Source organism: Mastigoproctus giganteus, chromosome 1 (genome assembly GCF_048544385.1).
Source record: "Mastigoproctus giganteus isolate SK-2022 chromosome 1, ASM4854438v1, whole genome shotgun sequence".
NCBI classification, from domain to species: domain Eukaryota; kingdom Metazoa; phylum Arthropoda; class Arachnida; order Uropygi; family Thelyphonidae; genus Mastigoproctus; species Mastigoproctus giganteus.
Window position 1 is genome coordinate 161,989,774 of NC_143575.1, and position 20,183 is coordinate 162,009,956.

A 20,183-nucleotide genomic window follows, 5' to 3' on the forward strand; every position below is an offset into this window, starting at 1 on the left:
AATATTCTTTCGAAGAAAGCTTGCAGTCAGTTGAAGGTAACTTGCCGTGAAGGTCACTTATAATGCGAACATACGCCTTTGTTTACTAAGAAGAATATTTGATGTTAGTTTGATTCGACGGTGACGTTAGCTACAGTGCGATTCGCAAAGTGCACATGCGCTTTGGGTGGACCCACATTCAAGCCCGCGTGACTGTTATCAAGGCCTTTTATATATATATATACATATTTATATATATAAGAAATATATTACTGAAATATATATAACAATATATTTTTAAAACTATAAACACTCAATTTTATGCCATGAATGTACCGTCATGTCTGTTCCCAGCCATGTGCTGTGAAGAGCTTTCTGCAAAAATGCAATAAATGTTTATTTATTTATATATTTATTTGATTCTTAGTTTTTAATATTGGAATCTGAGCAGCAAATTAGAATAAAAAAATATATATACTGTACCAACTTACCTAATGGGTATACTGTCAATGGTAGACGGGCGAGAGAATTGGGTTTTTTGTAGGGAGGAAATGTACCATTGAAACACAGTCCAAAGTTATGAAAAGCGCTTTTGTAGCTGAAAAACTTAATTGAATGGCTCATAAATCATCTACGGTACATCTTACAATCATCGGCGTAACCAATAAGGGAGACAATTCTTTAGGGACAATAAAATAGAGGAATATAATGCAGATATCAGTTTGTCCCGTCTTCGGACAAACCAGTATACTGATCGTCTTTTCAAGCGAATGACATTATGACATATTCTAAACTAATATACAATTAAATAGAGAATGACTAATAAAGTAAACAATATCTCCATTATATCCATAGAAATTTTCCGGCAAGGAGGAAGCACTTGAAAGACTAACAGCATCAATAGCAGAGACAAAAGTTAAGTCCAAGGCGCTAATTCACGAATCATGTAAGGCATGGAAAAAGGTAGGGGTATCAGCGAAACTATTACGACGTGTTAAGGAGAGTGTAGTGGTAACATAAATGTCAAGTAACGTGTTTTTATTATTTATTTTATTTATTTTTTTTATAAACATAACTTGCATTGGAGTGTTTTTCAACATCTCACCGGAAAGGAAAGCTCGTCCTTATCATTAAAAGAAATAATAAGAGTTGCGTCTTCCTGTGGTTTTTTGAATCCAGCTAAAGGAAAGTACTAGGTCAGTATTTTAATTTTTAGGCGCGTCTGCAAATGCGTAAAGCACCTATAGTCATCACTGTGTTTGTCCGTCCACATATAACAATGTATAAATTTTTATGATGTTTTATATTTTGATCTTTTACACGGTGGTTATAAAGTCCTATCCCATCTTTAAAAATTAATAATTAAAAAACTATAAACAGACCCCTCCCCATTGTAGTAGTAGGAGTTGAGGCCTATGTAACATCAGCAAAAAAAAAAAAAAAAAAAAAATTCACACATCCAATCCCTCTAAACGTTTATCCAGTTCCTCCTTTAATTTATTTAAGCTATCAACTTCCGCCACGACAGATCGAAGTTTGCGCCGGCCATCAACTACCCGCTGGCTAAAGGCAAATTTCCTCACATCTATTTTATAACTGTTTTCCCTCATATTTGAATTTATGCCCCCTCAAGTTCGTATTCTAAGCAAGAGGAAGAATCGCATCAGAATTGAGCCTGCTCAATCCATTCAAGGCCGTATACATCTCAATCAGATCACCTCGCAGGTGCCTAGTCTCCAGACGCTGCAATCTGCAGAACTTAAGCCTTTCTTGGTAAGACCACCCTTTCGTTACCCTCACCAATCTTGTTACCTTTCTCTGTACTCGCTCAAGCAGCTCTACATCTTTCCTAAAATGAGGCATCCAGACAGTTGGTACGTTTCTCTGGGGTTACTTCTATCCATATGCAGTACTTTGCAAATGTTAATTGTTAAACTTCAGTTGCCACTTAGCCCATCTGCCCAAATTTTCTAGATCCTGTTGCAGTAGCACACTGCCATTACTGTTGTTAACAGCCCTGCCAACCTTTGTATCAACTGCAAACTTCGAAATTAAGCTTGATATACCTTCATATTATCATTGATAAATATACAAAACAACAGTGGGCCCAACCCCGAACCCTGGGGAATTCCACTAATAACATTAGTGGAGTGCTTTGTCCATGTGAGGAGAATGGAGGACGACAGAATTCCAGAGGAGCCATTCCATGGCTCCTCTGGAATTCTGTCGCTTAAAATGTTCCATGAAGAAGTAAAAAGAGAAGAAGACCAAGAAGAAAGTTGATAGAAGGTGTGAGAGTAGCTATGAATAGAATACTGGTGGACGGAGATTGGGTAGATAGAAGAGAGTGGGAGAAAAAAAATAAAGGAATGACTTTTTGATGTTAGATTGAAGATAACCGTTGTAATAGAGGAATTAAATCCTAAGAGGAGTAATTGGACACTATACTTAAACTTACACTGCAATACTCCCTCTCCGGTTTTGGTAAACATGCTTGGCTCGACACCAATTTAGATTCAAGCACTGGATGTAAACAAGATTGATCACGATTCCTCTCCAATGTTTAAAATCACAGTGTAAACGTCACAAGCGTTACTAAAGCCTCTATTTCCCATTCGCCCTAATAATTATAGCTTGTTAGTAACTCCTCGACCGCGAAAAGGTTTATCAGAAAAAAATGTTCCCTTGGATCATGAATATACTGGCCTTGTATCGGGCCAATCTCCTAGCCCGATCTGTTTAACTTTGGCCTGCCTATCCCATTCTCTAGTTAACGCTAGTTATATTCCATCTATCAAAACATTTCAGTTGTCTTGGGAACTATTTTCTGTGTGTGTGTGTGTGTTTGTGTAAAATGTCTACGTACCAGCAAATAATTAGTCATAATTATAATGTGACAGAGAGATGTACTCTGTCACATTAAAAGTGATTCTACGAAAGCTCTCTCTACACAAGAGTGAAACAAGGCCGAGCTTTTTGTTCTAGGTCAACGACAATCGAACTTGCATTGATTTCAAACTAGCACAAAGTTTCCATAGCAACATTAAAAACAAGTCTGGCAACCGAGCTCATAAAACTGTTGTCAGTTATAGTGCATGCTGCTTTAATATATTACCAAGATTACTTGATGCCTCGTGGCCCGAGACACCTATTACTAATATAAAGGAATTCCATTTAACGATAATGTCCGCTTGCACACCACTAAATTTCCCTTTATTTTTAGAAAATCTTTTATTATCAATTTCAAGCCAGCTTCTGTATTTGTGCATTTTCTATGGCCTACGAATTTTGAAATACTAAAGGGAAAAAAAATATAAAAATTTCTTGGCTACTGACACTAAAAGAGACCAACACCTGTTTTAAAGTTTTGTGCTATTTTCATTAAGCTTAAGTTCAGATGTACGAGCACTCGTATAAGCACTTTGCTACCTAAAGGTATTATTAACGCTTAAAATATTCCAAAACAATGTCTTAATTTTAGAACTTAGATATGAATTCTCAAGTGGAATTCCATAAATATTTAACTTAAATGATGCCTCCTTCTGCTACTACTAGAAACATTTAAGTTGCTTCTTAATTCGAATTGCGCTTTATGTCATGTTAAATCGAACTATTTTGATATACGTATAACTTTTACGACGATAAAAACATTCTTTTAAATATGGAAGCCGACAACTAATAAGTGAATGGTTTCAGCTGCTAAAAAGAACAATACCAAACTTAGGGTGCAGACGGCTAAGGATAAAACATTTATCGCTATCGACAAGAAATTTTCAATAATTGGTTGTTTTCGATTACTAATTATGAGTTGTCAGCGAAAGTTATAAGCAATATTGCCTGAGTTTTACAAATCGCAGAACTCGTCAAACGCATTTATTTTGTGATGGTCGAACTATAACATGAGTACGCTACTACCAGCAGAAAAGGCGCCTCCGTAGCCAGGTGGGAAGGAGCAGCAGTGCATAGCACATGCTTCTTGATTAGACCGGGATTCGAGCCCGTCACCACCAAATACGGAGGATGTGGAAAGGTCAGGGAATGACCACCGCATATCCCGGAGCAATATGGCCTTAGTTGCTAATGCTCCTAAAAAAAAAAACCAAATAAATAAATAACCAGCAGAAAAACATGGTAAGCAGATTTGACTCATAAACTGGTGATTATAGTAGTCTACTTATATAGCACGAGTTTCATCCTCAACTTTTTATAGGCTTTATAAAGTGCTTTTCACATTTTGTTATGTAAAAAGCACTTTTAATAATAATAACATTTTGTTATTATTATTAATGTGGGCTTTATTTAAGCCCTTCTAAATGATATTTACAATGGTTTTCAATATATGTGTATTATTATTCTACTACTATTCTGCTTAATAGAGATATCAACTTGGGATCCGATCGTTCGTTGAGACTGTTCTTTTTCATTACGTAACAATTTCATTCTATGAAAGTTACAGAAGAATGCCAGGTATCAATGTCTCAAAACTCTTTTCCATTTCTCGGACACAGGTAACAAAAGCAAAAACGTTTTGAAACTGGCCATTCTGTAAGACACACAGAACTGCACACTAAAACATTTATTCGAATACTAGTAACTTATTTGCAGTAATAGCTGATAAACCGCTTCAAGTATATTCATGTGATGTAGATCTATTATATGGCAGCGATTATAGACACGTGGAACGCAGAAATGAAGAAACAGAATGGATAGAAAATGTCGCCCGTTATTTTTGACACAATCTTGGATAAATCTCAAGGTACTATTTGTCGCAAGAGATAGAAACGGCTACGAAAATATGACCTTCCTACATGACAAAGTCACACACCATGCACCCGTGCACACCCAGTTCAAAACGGAATAGATGAGGGGGTTTTGGTACATGCACCCGATAATCTAGACTTACTCTTTCCAACCACTTCTTCAGCCAACTAAATTGACATCTGGCAAGGACAAAATTTAACATTTTCTAGAGAAAAGCAACTACCAGAAGTCAATTTGTATTGGGAAGGCTGCCAAAAATTGTTCATCAAAATCGATTCCGTTGTGATCACAAGTTCCTGTTATCGGTCATCCAAATCAAAAACAGAAAATATGAGACATCTGCGTGCCTGACAGTATGCATTTTGCAATGCACCTCAACGAAACAAAGGAAACTGAAATGATCAGCATTTCGTAACAGTTTATGAAATCGTACCAATGTAAACCACATATTTGAAAATTTCACTGCATTTGCATATATATATATAAACCTTTATATACTGTAAAAACGGATTCTTACACATTTCGTTAAATAAAGAATGCGACAGATTTCTGCAGATGCACAAACTGAAAAGTTACTGTGTGCAGAGAGAAGGTTTCTAATAAGCGAAATCGGTGCAAACTGTAGCTATATGCGATTTTTTGAATAAAAGTATGGATTTATCGTTTAAATTAACTGTGAATAATGAAATACAAAGTTACCTTTTCAATTTTAATAATTGCTAACGGAAAAAGTACTGAGACTCCACTCATTTTTCTAAGTCGAAGCTTCTGATGTTATTTGGAAACAGCACTGAAATTAACTTAAATTCATCAGTATTACTACATGTCTACTCAATTGGATTCATTCATTCGAAATTAATGGGAAAGTACGATAATTCCGATGCCTTCGATGAAACGCAATGACTAAGAAATCTCGCGATTCTTGTTTTTTTCTTTTCATTTTTTTTACTGCACTCTAGCATTGACTACTTCGCTACGTCAAGCATTTTCTTTCGTAATGTCACGTAACCAGCCTTTTTCGACTTGTAAGATCACATTAGGTTAGGTTACTCTGCCTACTAAGAATAATAGAAATTTTTTGTTCTTTGAGCAAAACCTAAACAACAACAAATTTAACCTAATGCTATGAGTAGACAATATTATTTAGAGAAAGGCTTCGAAAACTATCACTAAATTTTGAAACGTAAAGTAACGTATTTACGTGCTGTAACTGTCATTCTAAAATAGCAGCGAATAAATAAACATCTCTCAGATTACATGCAAAGTGATGAATCGCCGAATATTGTGGCATGCAGCATCAGTTTCCTAGTTCTCTGTTCATAAGTTTCCTGGTTCTCTATTCCTGCCAATAGAAAAGAATTAATGGATTCAGCTTGGTGCCAAAATAGAAGCAAATTACTTTTATCAAATTTAGATGCTGACCTGATGATTAAAGAAAATTCCAAAACGGCACTTAAATATTTCTGAATAAATTATTATGAATATAAACAACTTTCTGCGTTTTATTATCTGTGTTAATTATCAATTGGCAAACTGCCTTTAAATAATTATTCTAAAAATGAATCACTAAAGTACAACAAAAACAAAAAAATCTTTTTTATCAGAAATGACATTAAGTTATTGAAAGTGACGTCACAAAGGGTTAAAAAATACGCGAAATCCAATATGCGTAGTCAACATGGGAGTATTAGGCAGGTGCCGACCGGGCTAGCCGGGTGGGTAAAGTGCCTGTCTGGCAAGCGAAAGGTCGCAGGTTCGAATCCCGCCTCGGGCTTGGATCAGAGTAAAAGCAAAAACTTTGGGAGGTGCATTATGGCCACAGAAGCCGATGCACCAACAACTAACAAAAAAAAAAAAAAAAAAAGTATTAGGCAGGAACTAATGGGAAGTCGAAACTCGAGAGCAATGTTACCCTACATTCAGAAATACCTAATACCAATTCCACTGTACGCCTTCATAGTCTGCCCTAAAAACATCTTTAAAAAAATTCATAGCACTGGATTCCCCGTTGGATGAATAGAGTCGAAAGGATACATTTCACAACGTCTAGATCAATCCATCGCGCAATCCTTACTTCAATACCACGGAGAAGGCAGATTCGGTCCAATAACCTTCACCTTCTGGCTAAGTTAAATCAACAAAGACAGACGTCAGATATCCGCCAACTCATTCACCACACCATAACAAAAATGCCCTCGTCCTGCTGAGATCTACTATGCATAGTATTGCACACCTTTATCAGATATATTCAAATATATGCATCAGTTGGGTACTGACGATGAATGATTTTGTGCTCACAGATGGATCGTACCGAAATAAAACTTCTCTGAAGATATATCACAAGATCTGCAGTCATCTGACTAATCATATGAAAGCTGACTGCATTACTAGTACCGAATTCTTCGGTAACCATTGCGTTCCCAGTTACAGTCGGTAGGACACTACCAATACGACTGGATGAACTCTGAACATTTGTAATTTTTTGTGATGCACCCAATCAGCCACTCTTCTAAATGCAATTAGATAAATTCCGGACAGGTGTATTGCTTATCATTAAATTACTTTATAATACTCATTATATCTATGTATTCCAAATAATTTATTTCTCATGTTTCGTTCGTATCATGTACTCATGCGTACTCTCGTCATATTTATGTCACACTTTAAATGTAATGTAATGTATAAACCCTCCAGCCGAAGCCTGCTCAGAGGTGCAACCAACTTTGTAATAAATGAAAATAATGTATGGCCAGTATGCTACAAAATGCGTGAATAACTACTGTATATCCAGACGTGTTGAGGCCTACTGCCAAATGCAGGATGGACACTTTGAACACTTCCTCCTGTATGCTATTTGGCGAATGATAATGGCATTTTGTATCCAATAGTGTGGATGACTTGTCATGCAAATAAAAATTTTACCCTGTTAGTTATGTTTTGTTTAATTTCTCACAATTAAACTTTATTATTATTCTACGTTTTGTTCGTGGTTCTTTTCCCTCTCATGCACATGCGCCTGGCCATACCGGATGTGACGTCCAGAACGCATCATCGGAGAACAGAGCGGTTTACTATTTTTGCAAGGAGCTTCCATCTGGTACTATTCCATGTCGTGATTGTGTGCAATTTTCCCAACACCCTCTATATAATCTTTGTGTAGAACTAAGATTTTAAAAAAATGCAATGTGTACTTGGATATAATTGCGGAGACAGCAATAAAATATTTATCACTTCAGTCTCCATTTCACTGAATTACTCATGTACTGCATGGCATTGTGCTAGGCAAGAGAAAACAAAATGAAATTAATAACTTGAATAACCAGGAAGAGATACTGAATAGAGAACTCTTAAAAAGTTTCGTAACCTACATTACTGGGTCAACCGTTGTTCCATAATCCATACAAAGATATTGGTGTGTTTTATTCACACACATGAAGTCCTGAACAAATTCTGCTAATAACCCGGCAACAAACTTTTCTGCGTATTTAAAAGTTCCCCATCACTACAATTAGTATAGTCGAAGGGTATTTATTCTTCACTGACTGATCGTAATGACACAATTAAATGAATACGGACCATCACGTTGCCGCTTAACCTCTTGAACTAATAAATTCGTTTGATATTGCTGCAGAACAATAAGAATAAATGAGGTCACCAATTTGGCGGATTGCCTTGTATGGAACTGTTCATGCTCAAGGGCAATTATAGTACATCAGCTAATACTGGAGAAATTATCACAATGGAGATAGAATAATACGAACACCATATCAAACATGGAGATAGAATAATACGAACACCATATCAAACATGGAGATAGATAATACGAACACCATATCTCCCAAAGCTCATATGCAAGCTAGAAGACCAACAAGAGACCACCTCCTATGGAAATATCCACCCTCCCCCCCACTTTTTCAGGCAGATCAATAATTTTTTTTTTTCTTCTTCTTCTTTCAAATCCAGGAACAAAATGGCTTTAGCATAAAAAAAATATAGTAAATAAACATATACCAGTCTGTATTTCGGGTACAGAATTAAATATAATAATTACTATTGAATAAATTAAATTATGATTTGTCTAATTAATAATAATTAATTAGAAATTATAGTGAAATTTCAAGTGAAATTATAGTTATATTATAATATTAATCAATAACTTTAATTAATCTTAATATTAATTAGATTATGAAAATGAAAAAAAATATATTGTAATAATTAATATATTGTAATAATAAAGTAAAAATAATTATTAAATTATACGACGTAAGGACAATACCCTATCCTTAAGATTTTCTGCGGCCAGGAATGATTAAACTTCTGAATTAATACAACGTCTTAAGGATGACAGCAGAAAAAAGTTTGCCTTCACAACGAGTTACATTGGTATAGCACTACTTAAAAATAAATGACATAATGACATCACAAAAAGGTTAATCTGCTATTTATTTAAAAGATGAGACAATAGATAAATACCATATTAACCTTTTGGTGATGTAATGCTACCTTTAAAAGGTTAATCGGCCAGCAAGTTTAAAAACAAGTGTGTTTGAAAACAGTGAAATACATGTACCAACAAAATAGGTATGAGGGCAAAATTTATTTTGAGGTCAGATGACACATTTGCCATACCTTATATAAGCCACTCACTTCACATTAATGCCACTGTGATAGTGTGAATAGTTTTGGATAATGGTAAGAGATTGTCATCGTTGACCATTTGGACAGCTCGTCATGTGATGTGAAAAAAAGTTTGACCTGGAAAAAGTACTCTGAAGTACGTCTTGGAAATTTATGTAACAGTGGTCTGTAAACAATCAAGTATTTGTACGCCCTCTTAGGCCACTGACTGTACAGGTGGTGAACAGCCTATGGTAAATTAACAGATGGTAGTAGTAATGATGTAATCATTTTCGGTTTTTATGAGTGACCTTTCCGGGGAATTCTAAAATTTGGAGATATTCCGGGAGACAAGTGGTCAAATCCACGAAGTGTCCCCAGAAACCAGCGACTTCTGTTAACCCTAGTTTCACTGTAAACTAAGCTTCGGCAACTCTATGCACGCGCACCACTAGGTGGCAAGCAGGAGGAGTTTCTGCGGCGCGCGGATATTATGATACCTTATGATCTTCGCTTATATTTCTGTTCTCGAGTGCCAAAACATCTTAAAATGGGGTATTTCTTTAATCACTTCGAATACATCTGTCCAAGTGGTACGTATAAAGATTTTTAGAGTTATAATGAACAAAAATGGCACTCATATGATAAAAAGGATGCCGACCCCACCCCCTGCTCTAAAACCTCTTCTAGAAAGGAAACAATAACCCATAATAACTTCAGAAGATTCCAACACAAGAATCCTGTATGGAATATACTCAAACCAGAGTGTATTTCAAAAGGCAAAACTAACAGTAATCGACTCATTCGTAAGTACTAGCTTAAAACAAAGAAAAAGATTTCCCTCCATATCTCTAATGGTAGTTAATCTGCCACCCTGAATGCTGAAGAATAGAGCAATTACATCACTAGGTTTCAGAAACAAATAGTAAAACCATAAATGGCATGTCAACGAAATTCACAATGGAAGCTGACCCAATACTACGGTTCACTTTAAAGATTGCATCCTGCTACACTGCAAAGACTAGGACAAGTACTGTCATAGACGAGTTATTGTCTGTATATGGAGAAGAGAGAGAGAGAGAGAGAGAGAAAGAGACAAAAACTCTTTAGCTTTTCTTTAAATTCCTATTTCTCCCATTTTTAATCGTCCTCTCCAAAACAACAAAAAATCTATGTGCTCTCTTGGAAAGAATCAAACTTCGTCTAGTTTACCATGAACAGAAAATGGAACGATTATTTTTGAGTCGATTTCTCATTTAATTTTGGATGCTACGTAAAAACACCAATCGCAATTTTATTGAAAACCATAAAGTATCCATTGTGTAAACTAACATTGGACTGACATTTTAAATAATTCTTTCATCCGAAGAAAATACAATGCGCGAATTTCCTACAAGGTAAAAATGTTACCATATAATGAACTTACCTATAAGGAGAAGTGAGAAAGCTTTCCTTATTGAAATACTGCAGAAAATATAGAAAGCATGAACATAAGCCAGAAGTCATGCACAGGCCTATGAAGTATCTAAATTCGGATGGTTTCGATTTTCCCCAATTATGTTTCACGAGCCACGTTCACGTTACTATCAAAATTTCAACACCTCTCATGATGTTCAAAAGTGTTTAAATTGGCTACTTTTCTCCTTTGGAACTTAAAATCAAATACACTATAATAACTCCCCATCCCCCCTAAAATGAATAAATAACCCAGCATGTAACGTAACCACCCACGTGTTAAACCATTAATGGAAATTACTGGTCGTGCTGTGATTTAGTGTTCTTCTCACGTGTGTTAACAATACGTGCTTCGAAGCACAGCCCTCATTATAAGTGGACCAGTGAGCGACTAAGGTAACCATTTAATTAGTGTTATTTTGTTGTTATGAGGTCACTAATACATTCACTCCATCTTTACACTGTCCATTTTATACTCCATTAACTTCTTCCCTTTGAAATTATACTTTTAAAAGCTTTCTCTCCATATATAGCGCTCTTCTGCTATAAAAGGTCAAGAAGCATATTAAAAGACCCTTCGGATGCCTTTTAATACTTAAGGATTGCTCCCGTGCTTGCGTTTGAAGACGAAATCTTCTTATAATATTGTGGGTGTTGCCCTTCATCTCCTCTCTGGCCTACAAAATTATCAAGGGGATTGCGTAATCACTTCTGCCTTTGTCTTCTTGTTGGTCGTTCTGCTCTCTTTCGCGGCATGGAGGCACCAAAGATATATGCCGGTAAACAACTTCCCTGTGTTCAAACACCAGTTACAAGTGGCCTTTTATTATTTTATGTTAGTTTTTGTCTTTTAATGACTGTCGTTCAGAGCAACGGAGTTTCTCCAATGTATGTGGCTGATAAATAGGCAGATAAGTAAACTGTAGATTCTTTATTTATTTATTTATTTATTTTGGATGAGGCGGAGAGGAAGAAGCAGAATATGATTTTAGATACACGGTATCAATTAAACATTTGACTTGTTGGGAATTATGAAATATATACACTTCGGAAATGGGAAGTGTCAACTTCCAAAGTTAGGCTAATAGAAAAGTACACCATAAATTACAAAGCGTGCTCTCCAGAGATCGGAATTTCCAATCTCAGGAAGACAACATAGCTTTTAAAATTTAAAGCTTACTGTTCCACAACAGTATAAGATTTTAGAAGATGATCCTGACTACAGACTGGAGTTTGCAGAAACATTTAAAGAAAAGTAAGAGGACCAGCCAAACAATGAAGAAATAGATCAGCAGAGCGCACAGTCCTCTTCCAAATCCTTGGCGATGATGTCGTGTGAGCAATGTCCTTGTGGCGTGGTTCTAGTCTTCTCATTATCTTTAAGGAATCTGTCAATTCTTAGGTGTATTTAATTATTGCTACAGGTCACGTTCTTCCTATACTATTGATGTTTTACCACATCTTAAGGAAATAAAAAAAACTATACCAGAAATTACAAAGCATGTTCTCCAGAACATAAGAATATACATACAGGAAACCGTAACTAAATAAAGATATTGTGCTTCTTAAAAGGGTCCAAAGACGGGTAACTCGCCTGGTGAGATCGGCAAAAGGGCGTCCATATGAGGAAAGACTTCGAATATGTGAGTTGCAGAGCTTGGAATCTAGGCACCTTAGAAGAGACTTGATTGAGGTGTTTAAGGCTATGAGAGGCATATATAAAATGAATGAGGACGAAATTTTCACCGTTATAAATGATTTTAGAACTGGGGGCCATAATTTCAAGTTACAAGGGGAGATGTTTAGACTGAATTGCAGGAAGTTTTATTTTAGCCAGCGAGTTATAAATTATTGGAATAAGTTACCTACATGGGTAGTAGGAGCTGAGAGTTTGGGGAAATTCAAAGGTCAGCTGGATAACCTACGGGAGGAGGAAAACGTATAGGTTGTCTATTTCCGTTTCTCTTATTATTATTATTATTATTTATTTATTTATTTATTATTATTATTAATGATTATTTATTTATTAGTATTATTATTAATTATTTATTTATTATTATTAATAATTATTATTTATTATTATTATTTATTTTATTTTATTTTTTTGTTTGGTTGGTGTGGCATAAGCCATAGGCTTCCTTGCACCATGTAGCCATTGCTAATACTAATATGTGTACAGTGACATCGTGATCGTAATGGATCATAGTGCCAATGCACACAAAGCAATTGAAAGAATTCGAAAATCACTCCGAATAACTCAGGTAACTTAACTAGTCTAGCAGTGTCCGGAATTAAATTCGATTCGTAATCTAATTCCAATACCTGGCTAACATCACTGGGAATACTGTACAATACTTGTACCATCAGTGCTAAGAGGAACTGTTGCTATTACCGCTAAAAGAGGACCAACTGACTACCTGCATTCACTAATATTATTTTGTTAATTTAAGCGTACATTTGCTTGTACTTGTACAGTTGCTTGAAATAAGCGTCACGGAAGATAAGGATATGGGGTGTTAGAACAGCACGTCAATAAATTGCTCGCATTTTCTGGTCAGCTTGCTTGTTTGATTCACATTGTTTGAAGAACAGCCCACAAAACTTTTTCCCCGAGAACTTGGAAAATGTTCATAAAAGTTTCCTCTTATCCAGAAGAAAATCGATTCTAGGCTTTCTTTATACACTGTTTTTCACACTGCAGCTGAGAGGGCTACACGTTTATTTGCTTATGTGTAATGTCAAGCATTCGCGATTATGAAGCAGTTATTCCATGAAATCGGTAATGTAATTTTCTCCTTGCCAGTTTTATAAATGCACATGATTTTTTTTCTTTTTTTTTTTTTTTCAGAATATTAAATTCAGTGGGCATCAAACTTATCGCGGTAACATCATAAAGTGTATTCGCGTCTAACGGCACTAGGAGTTCACCCCATCTCCGCGTTTTATACATCGTTGTGTGACACAGTTCACTGTTAAGACCAGAGATTTAAAAGTGTGTGGGCTATGTGTAGTGTTATGCTGCAACATCATAGTGAAGTGGATGGTGTGCTTGTAGCGAGATGGGCATGCTAACATTCACTGTTTCTCTGGTGGCACGCAGTAATCGCCGTTTAAGCTCCTCTAGCCCTAGCCAGAGAAAGTTTACTACAGCAACTGTCGCAAAGTTTAAACAGAAAGTGCATTTACTGTATTTATTTATTTAAGGTGCATGTGTGCCTCAGAAGGGCCTTGTAGTGTAAAATCATTTGTACTAAGTCGGTAGGCGCCTCCGTAGCCAGGTGGGAAGGAGCAGCAGTGCGTAGCACACGTTTCTTGATTAGACCGGGGTTCGAGCCCGTCACCACCAAATACGGAGGATGCGGAAAGGTCAGGGAATGACCACCGCATATCCCGGAGCAATATGGCCTTAGTTGCTAATGCTCCTAAAAACCAAACAACTAAGTCGGTTACATACTTTGCAATTTGTTTTAATCTGATTTTGTGGAAATCATCGTGTCCTAAAAGTTTCAAAAATTACTGCTATAAGCAATACACTCGTTTTTTTTTTTTATTTATTTATTTTTTGTTTTTATTTTTATTTGCTGTGTTTACTACGCGCTCTACCTTTACATCTCTACACTATAAATAAAATAAAAATAACTGTAACGCCTGTAAGAAACGTCTGTGTAAAACTGATGTATGGTTGATATTCCCAGTATCCCTCATAGTAAATTTCGTTTAATGTAAATACTGTATGTCGGTAATTTCAAGAGTCAATGAACTATGAATCGTGAGTGGAATTTATACTAACATATCAATTGATAGTTTAAGCAATAAATAATTATTGCATCGTTACTCTACATCGTAAAATTTCTCGATTACATAAATACCGAAGGATCCAGCGGGGCAAAAATTTGACTGCTAAACCATTTTGCGCACTCTTGACAAATCGACACTTTATTCGCATGTCTTGAAAAGTTATGTACTTTTAATGTACACACATCTATTTAAAGACCACCCGGACCCATTTAATTAATTATTAAACCGTTAAAGCACCGAATGGTTTACGATCCTCGTTATTTCTAGAATTAGAAAGTACCACATGAAAGTAGCCACAATTTTGTCAAACCATCTTTATTCCTTATTAGCTTTCCTTCACGAGAGACCTCTTTTCCTCCTAAAGACATGCAAGTCTTGTTCCTTTTATATGTTGAAATATAATATTCAACATTAAATCAGACGCTATAGCACTGAACACTAATAATCATAATATGGTCTAATCACTAAAGAGTCATTTTCTTTCCATTACATTTCGCCACAGGAATTATTGTGTAATATGAAAATGTCTCGATGGTATGAGCGACATGAATTTTGTTGCTGTTTCGGATACTATTAGTATTATAGAAAAACTGTCGCACTCAACTGGAGTTTGATTCCCGCAAGACAGAATACAGCAGCTGCAACCGAAACTTTAAACTCTAGTTGGCATCTGCACTACAAGGAAAATGCCCACATTTTGTAAATTAATTCACTATTTCAGTTTTAGCTGGATATTATAGTAGAGTTTAAAATTATTTTTTGGTAGATTATGGTGTGATAAGAGTTGAAAATGCCGACTCCAAACTTCTATTCTGTTACCACTGGCCCATAATATTATAATTTCAGTTGGTTACTGTTCATTCTTCCTACATCACTTTATTCTTCTTTCTCGAGTCATGAAATCTTTCTCTGAATCTGGTTCGTGGGAGGTGTTTACAGGCAAAAATTTGACGATTTTTGTCTCGATGTCTACTAATTTCTGTGATCCATGTTACCTGAATAACGAAAAAACATTTTTTTTATCTGGTGACGCAGCCAACATAAATATTATGTCATCGATGTGCTGGCAGTGTCATCATCATCAGTACTCTGAGGTAGCTTTTTCGAAGAAGTTACACACTAGCATGTGCAATATTTCTTACCGTCACTTACCTAGAAATGCTACTGATTTTCTTCCTATTCTGCTTCCCTTAAATTCCACGTTTACTTTCCACGAAATATCATAAGAATGCGTAATGTCCCGACACCTCATCCGTCACAAGTCTATATTTGTACTGGTGAACACTCTCCCCCGGACTGACACTCACTTTTCGTAGTTTAGCTTTCTCTTCCCTTTTTTGCTTTGAAACAAGCATGCAGGAGTCAGCTTACTGCTCATTGTCAAAGCACCTACAGTGACGCACCAAATTAAACGATATCTATCGACGTCGTGTCCTGTATATCTACTCAATGTTGACATTTCCTAAATGATATAATCAGAAACCACAAAATGGTCTTACATAACTCTTTCACAAATACAAAAATGGTGGATTCATTTGCCTGTTGACTATGGATTTATAGTTCTCAGAATTCGTATAGTGTAGTTCCGAATATTCATAGTCCTTTTAAATGTCAGTATAAATGTAAATGTATAAGTTTGCCTGATATTTCTATAAAACATATACATAGTAAATAGTTCACTACTGAAGAACTTGCTGTAACTAGAATCAAGGAACTGAGTGATAATTCAACCAGTACGTTGAATCATAACCAGTATATATTAATTTTCAGCATTTTAAATTAAATAACCAGTAGGAATTAATTAATTAGATATACCAGTGGGCTCCACAATTTGATAAGAGACTAAAGAATATGGTCCGGGAATATCTGATGTATCAAAAACGCCTATTAATTTTAAGATTTCACACGTTAAAAGGACAGGTTTTTTGCTTGACACGATCATTGTGAATGTCTTTTTTTTTTTTTTTAATTGCAACTGTTTTACCTCGAAATGTTTAATTAAAATGTTTCTATTTTGGATGAATTGTAATTATGATTTTTAATCCATTATAAGTTAAGTATTGTTTTTATACGTTCATTCAAAAAGAGTTGAATGAACGTATCTATAAATTGGAGTAATGAATGGTTAATATATTCCTCCTATTCTGTACAAATTGGCAGTTTTACTGATACGTTTCTCATTATATTTAGTAGTAGTAGTAGTGGTGGAAAATGATGCAAGAAAGCAAGCCACAAGAATTTGTCCCATACTTCCTTGAACTTATTGAAACCATCTACTTCGACAACAACAGGTGGAAGCCTATTCCAACAATCAACCATTCGCTGGCTGAAAGCAAACTTCCGCACATCTATCCTGCAACCAATCTTCTCAACTTAAATTTATGCCCCCTCGTATGTGTAGTCTCAGCAAGAGAAAGAATGCCATTCACATTCAGCTTACTCGATCCACTAAAGGCCTTAAACCCCTCAATTGGATCACCCGCAGTACCTAGTCTCCAGACGCTGCAATTTGCAGAACTTAAGCCTTTCTTGGTAAGAAGACCCCTTCGTTCCCTTCACCAATCTGGTTGCCTTTCTCTGCACCCGTTCCAGCAGACCTACATCCTTCCTAAAGTGAGGCCTCCAGACCTGTATACAATACGCCAGATGCGGCCTAACCATGGCCTTATACGAAGAGATAATCACCCCATTATCAATACTAGCCAAGTTTCTGTATATCCATTGAAAAAAGAAAAAAAAAAAAAAACCATGAGCTGTTCTGGCAGCACTGCATGGAGAATTTCATATCTGACTGCACAATTACCCTCAAGACTTTCATTTTCTATTACCCTCAAGACTTTCATTTTCTATTACCCTGAGCGTAAGTTAAATAAAATTTCTGTTTATACTCCGGGACGACCACACGGTCAGAGGAGTTCACAAGGTGGAGAAAATACAAGAAACAGCACCGTATTCAGCAGTCACGAGCTTGAACCCAGGTCACTCAAGGCACGTGTACTTATGCACCCGTGCGCTTGACCACTCGGTTACGGCTTGCCTTGATAAGTTACTCTGCGATTACTGCTTCCCATATACAGTACTTTGCATTTGTCAATATTAAACTTCAACTGCCATTTCTCAGCCCATCGACCTAATTTTTCTAAACCTTGTTGTAGTAGCATACGGTCATTAGTCATTAGCCACCCTACCAATCTTTATATCATCTGTAAACTTTGACATTAAGCCTGATATACTTCATCAATATCATTCATAAATACTGCCTCAGTAGCCCTTGTGTCGTTAAGCTTTATACCAACAACATAAATACTGAAAACAACAATGGACCCAGTACTAAACCCTGGGGAAATCCACTGATAACATTAGTCCACGAAGAGCAGTGCCCATTGATAACCACTCTGTGCATTCTTCCACCTAACCATCCCTTTATCCATAACAGTAACTTGCCCTTAATGCCACATTGCTCAAGTTTGTACAGCAGTTTTTAAGTGCAACAGTATCAAAAGCCTTCCTGAAATCCAAGTATTTGATATTAAAATTTATTTTTTGCGTCCAATTCCTTGGTCACTGCATCATAGTAATCTATCAGATTGGTTTGACAGGACCTTAACAAATCCATGCTGTGACTCCCGTATAACTGCATTCCTGTATAGATGGTCCTGCAGTACTTCTTTAACCAGTGACTCCATTAATTTCGCTGTAACAGATGTTACGCTGACAGGTCTGTAGTTACATGATCATGTCACCTTTTGATCCCCTTTTATGAATTGGGGATACATTCCCACATCTACAGTCCATAGGGATCTCCCCTGAATCTAGGGATGATCTCATAATTATGGCTAAGGGTTTCTTTCTGCATTCTTCTCATTTCCTTTGCTGAGTGTCTTAATATGATTTGATAGACCCCCATCCACCCCGCGTGCCATTTTTATGTTCAGCTTCAACAATTTCTCTTACGCTTTCCTTTCGGTTATCAAAAAATCATTTAAATTCCCGCTGGAGTTTGATAAACGTCTGACATCCCCCGCATAAAGAATTCCTCATGTGCGAATGTAGATGCAAAATATCTATTCAATTTGTCAGCAGTCCTCCGGATTGGGAAAAAATTGAATTATCCAGAGGATTTGAGAAGATGGAGGTTACAGACAGATTGTTTTTGAAGAAACCTACGGCCTGCTACAATACTGAAACAACCAACGCCTAATGAACTTGTACGATATGTATAAGTAAAACGTAAACGGTATGTATAAGTACATAATAACTGCAGCCGTAGCCGAGTGGTCAAACACGCGGGTGCAAAGTACACGTGCCTTGAGTGACCGGGATTCAAGCCCGTGACTGCTGAATACGGTGCTGTTTCTTGTATTCTGTCTTGTGAATTCCTCTGACCGTTTGGTCGTCCCGAAGTATAAACAGAAAATTCTATTTAAAAAAAGAAAAAGTTAATAATTATTATTATTAGGTAACCAGTACGATATGTATAAGTATCTATCAAGTGTTAAGTTCAACAATTTAAAGTCTTTATTTTGAATACATGTATGCTGTTGTGTGACCTTTATTACGATCCTAGCATATGAATGCTGTATCGAGGCCATTTGAAAAGATGGATGTTACAGACAGATTGTTTTTGAAGAAATGCTAAAATTCTGAAACAACCAACCTATTTATTTATTGAGTAAATAATAATATTTAACAGAGATATGTCTAGAAATCTGGGTATTATCGAAGATAAGCTTAGGGGCTGTAGACTTTTTTGAGAGATATAAGAGCGAACTCAGTTTTAGATGCATTTAAGTTTTCTTCGCCACATTAGAGAATAATCTGGAAATCGGTATTTAAACAATTAGTGGTGGATATTCGAGAAGTTGGCGCCGTTTATGATGGGTAAGATTTTCAAATTGGAAGGTGGAATGCAGTATCAGCAAAACTGCGAATACGATTGCCAGTCAGTGGAAATATACATTAATATACAAGAGGAAAAAAAGTGAGGGAAAGATCTCAACCTTGTAGAATACCAGCATTTATGAATAAATTAGAAGAGAGAGGACCGTCTACCATCACCTGCAGTGAGAGATAACTGGATACCCAATTGAAAAATTCAGCTCACAATACAAAAGATGGGAGTTTGTTTAGAAGACATTAATCTTTATTCCAGACACGATCAAAAGTCGTAGAAATGTTAGGAGAAAATACTCGAGTTTCAACAAACATTTCCATTTAATTTATCCAATGTGAGTACCGTAAGCTAATATATTACCAATAGATCAACACTGACGGAATCCTTACTGGCAATCATTGATCAGATGGAAGGGTTCGAGATAATTTGAGTTGGCGGTTGTTGGATTTCTCCAGTACTTTGAAAAGATGGAGAAAAGTGCAATAGGGGGATAACTGGACTGGAGGGATTTTTCCTTTTTAGAAACTGACTATATATGAGCAAATTTCCAGAAGGAAAAACACCAGGGGAAATAAGAAAGTGTAAATAGGCGACACAGAACAGGAGCACAAATTTAAAGAACAAATGGAGAAATGCCATCTGGACCTGGAGTTTCTTGGCATCAAGACTGTTAAGAATT

The 20,183-nt window shown here is 36.2% G+C and overlaps 1 protein-coding gene across 2 annotated transcripts in view; it reads left to right on the forward strand.

Annotated features, from left to right (window-relative positions):
* Window positions 1-20,183, forward strand: part of LOC150091226 (glycine receptor subunit alpha-2-like) — a 105,718-nt gene that overhangs the window by 51,206 nt on the left and 34,329 nt on the right. The window contains exon 1 of one of the 2 annotated variants that reach the window (XM_090382906.1): window positions 11,553-11,591. The exons of the other annotated variant lie outside the window; for it this stretch is intronic. The gene's annotated coding sequence lies outside the window, so the exon portion shown is untranslated. Of the gene's footprint in view, window positions 1-11,552; window positions 11,592-20,183 lie in introns of those variants that run through there. 2 annotated transcript variants of the gene reach the window in all.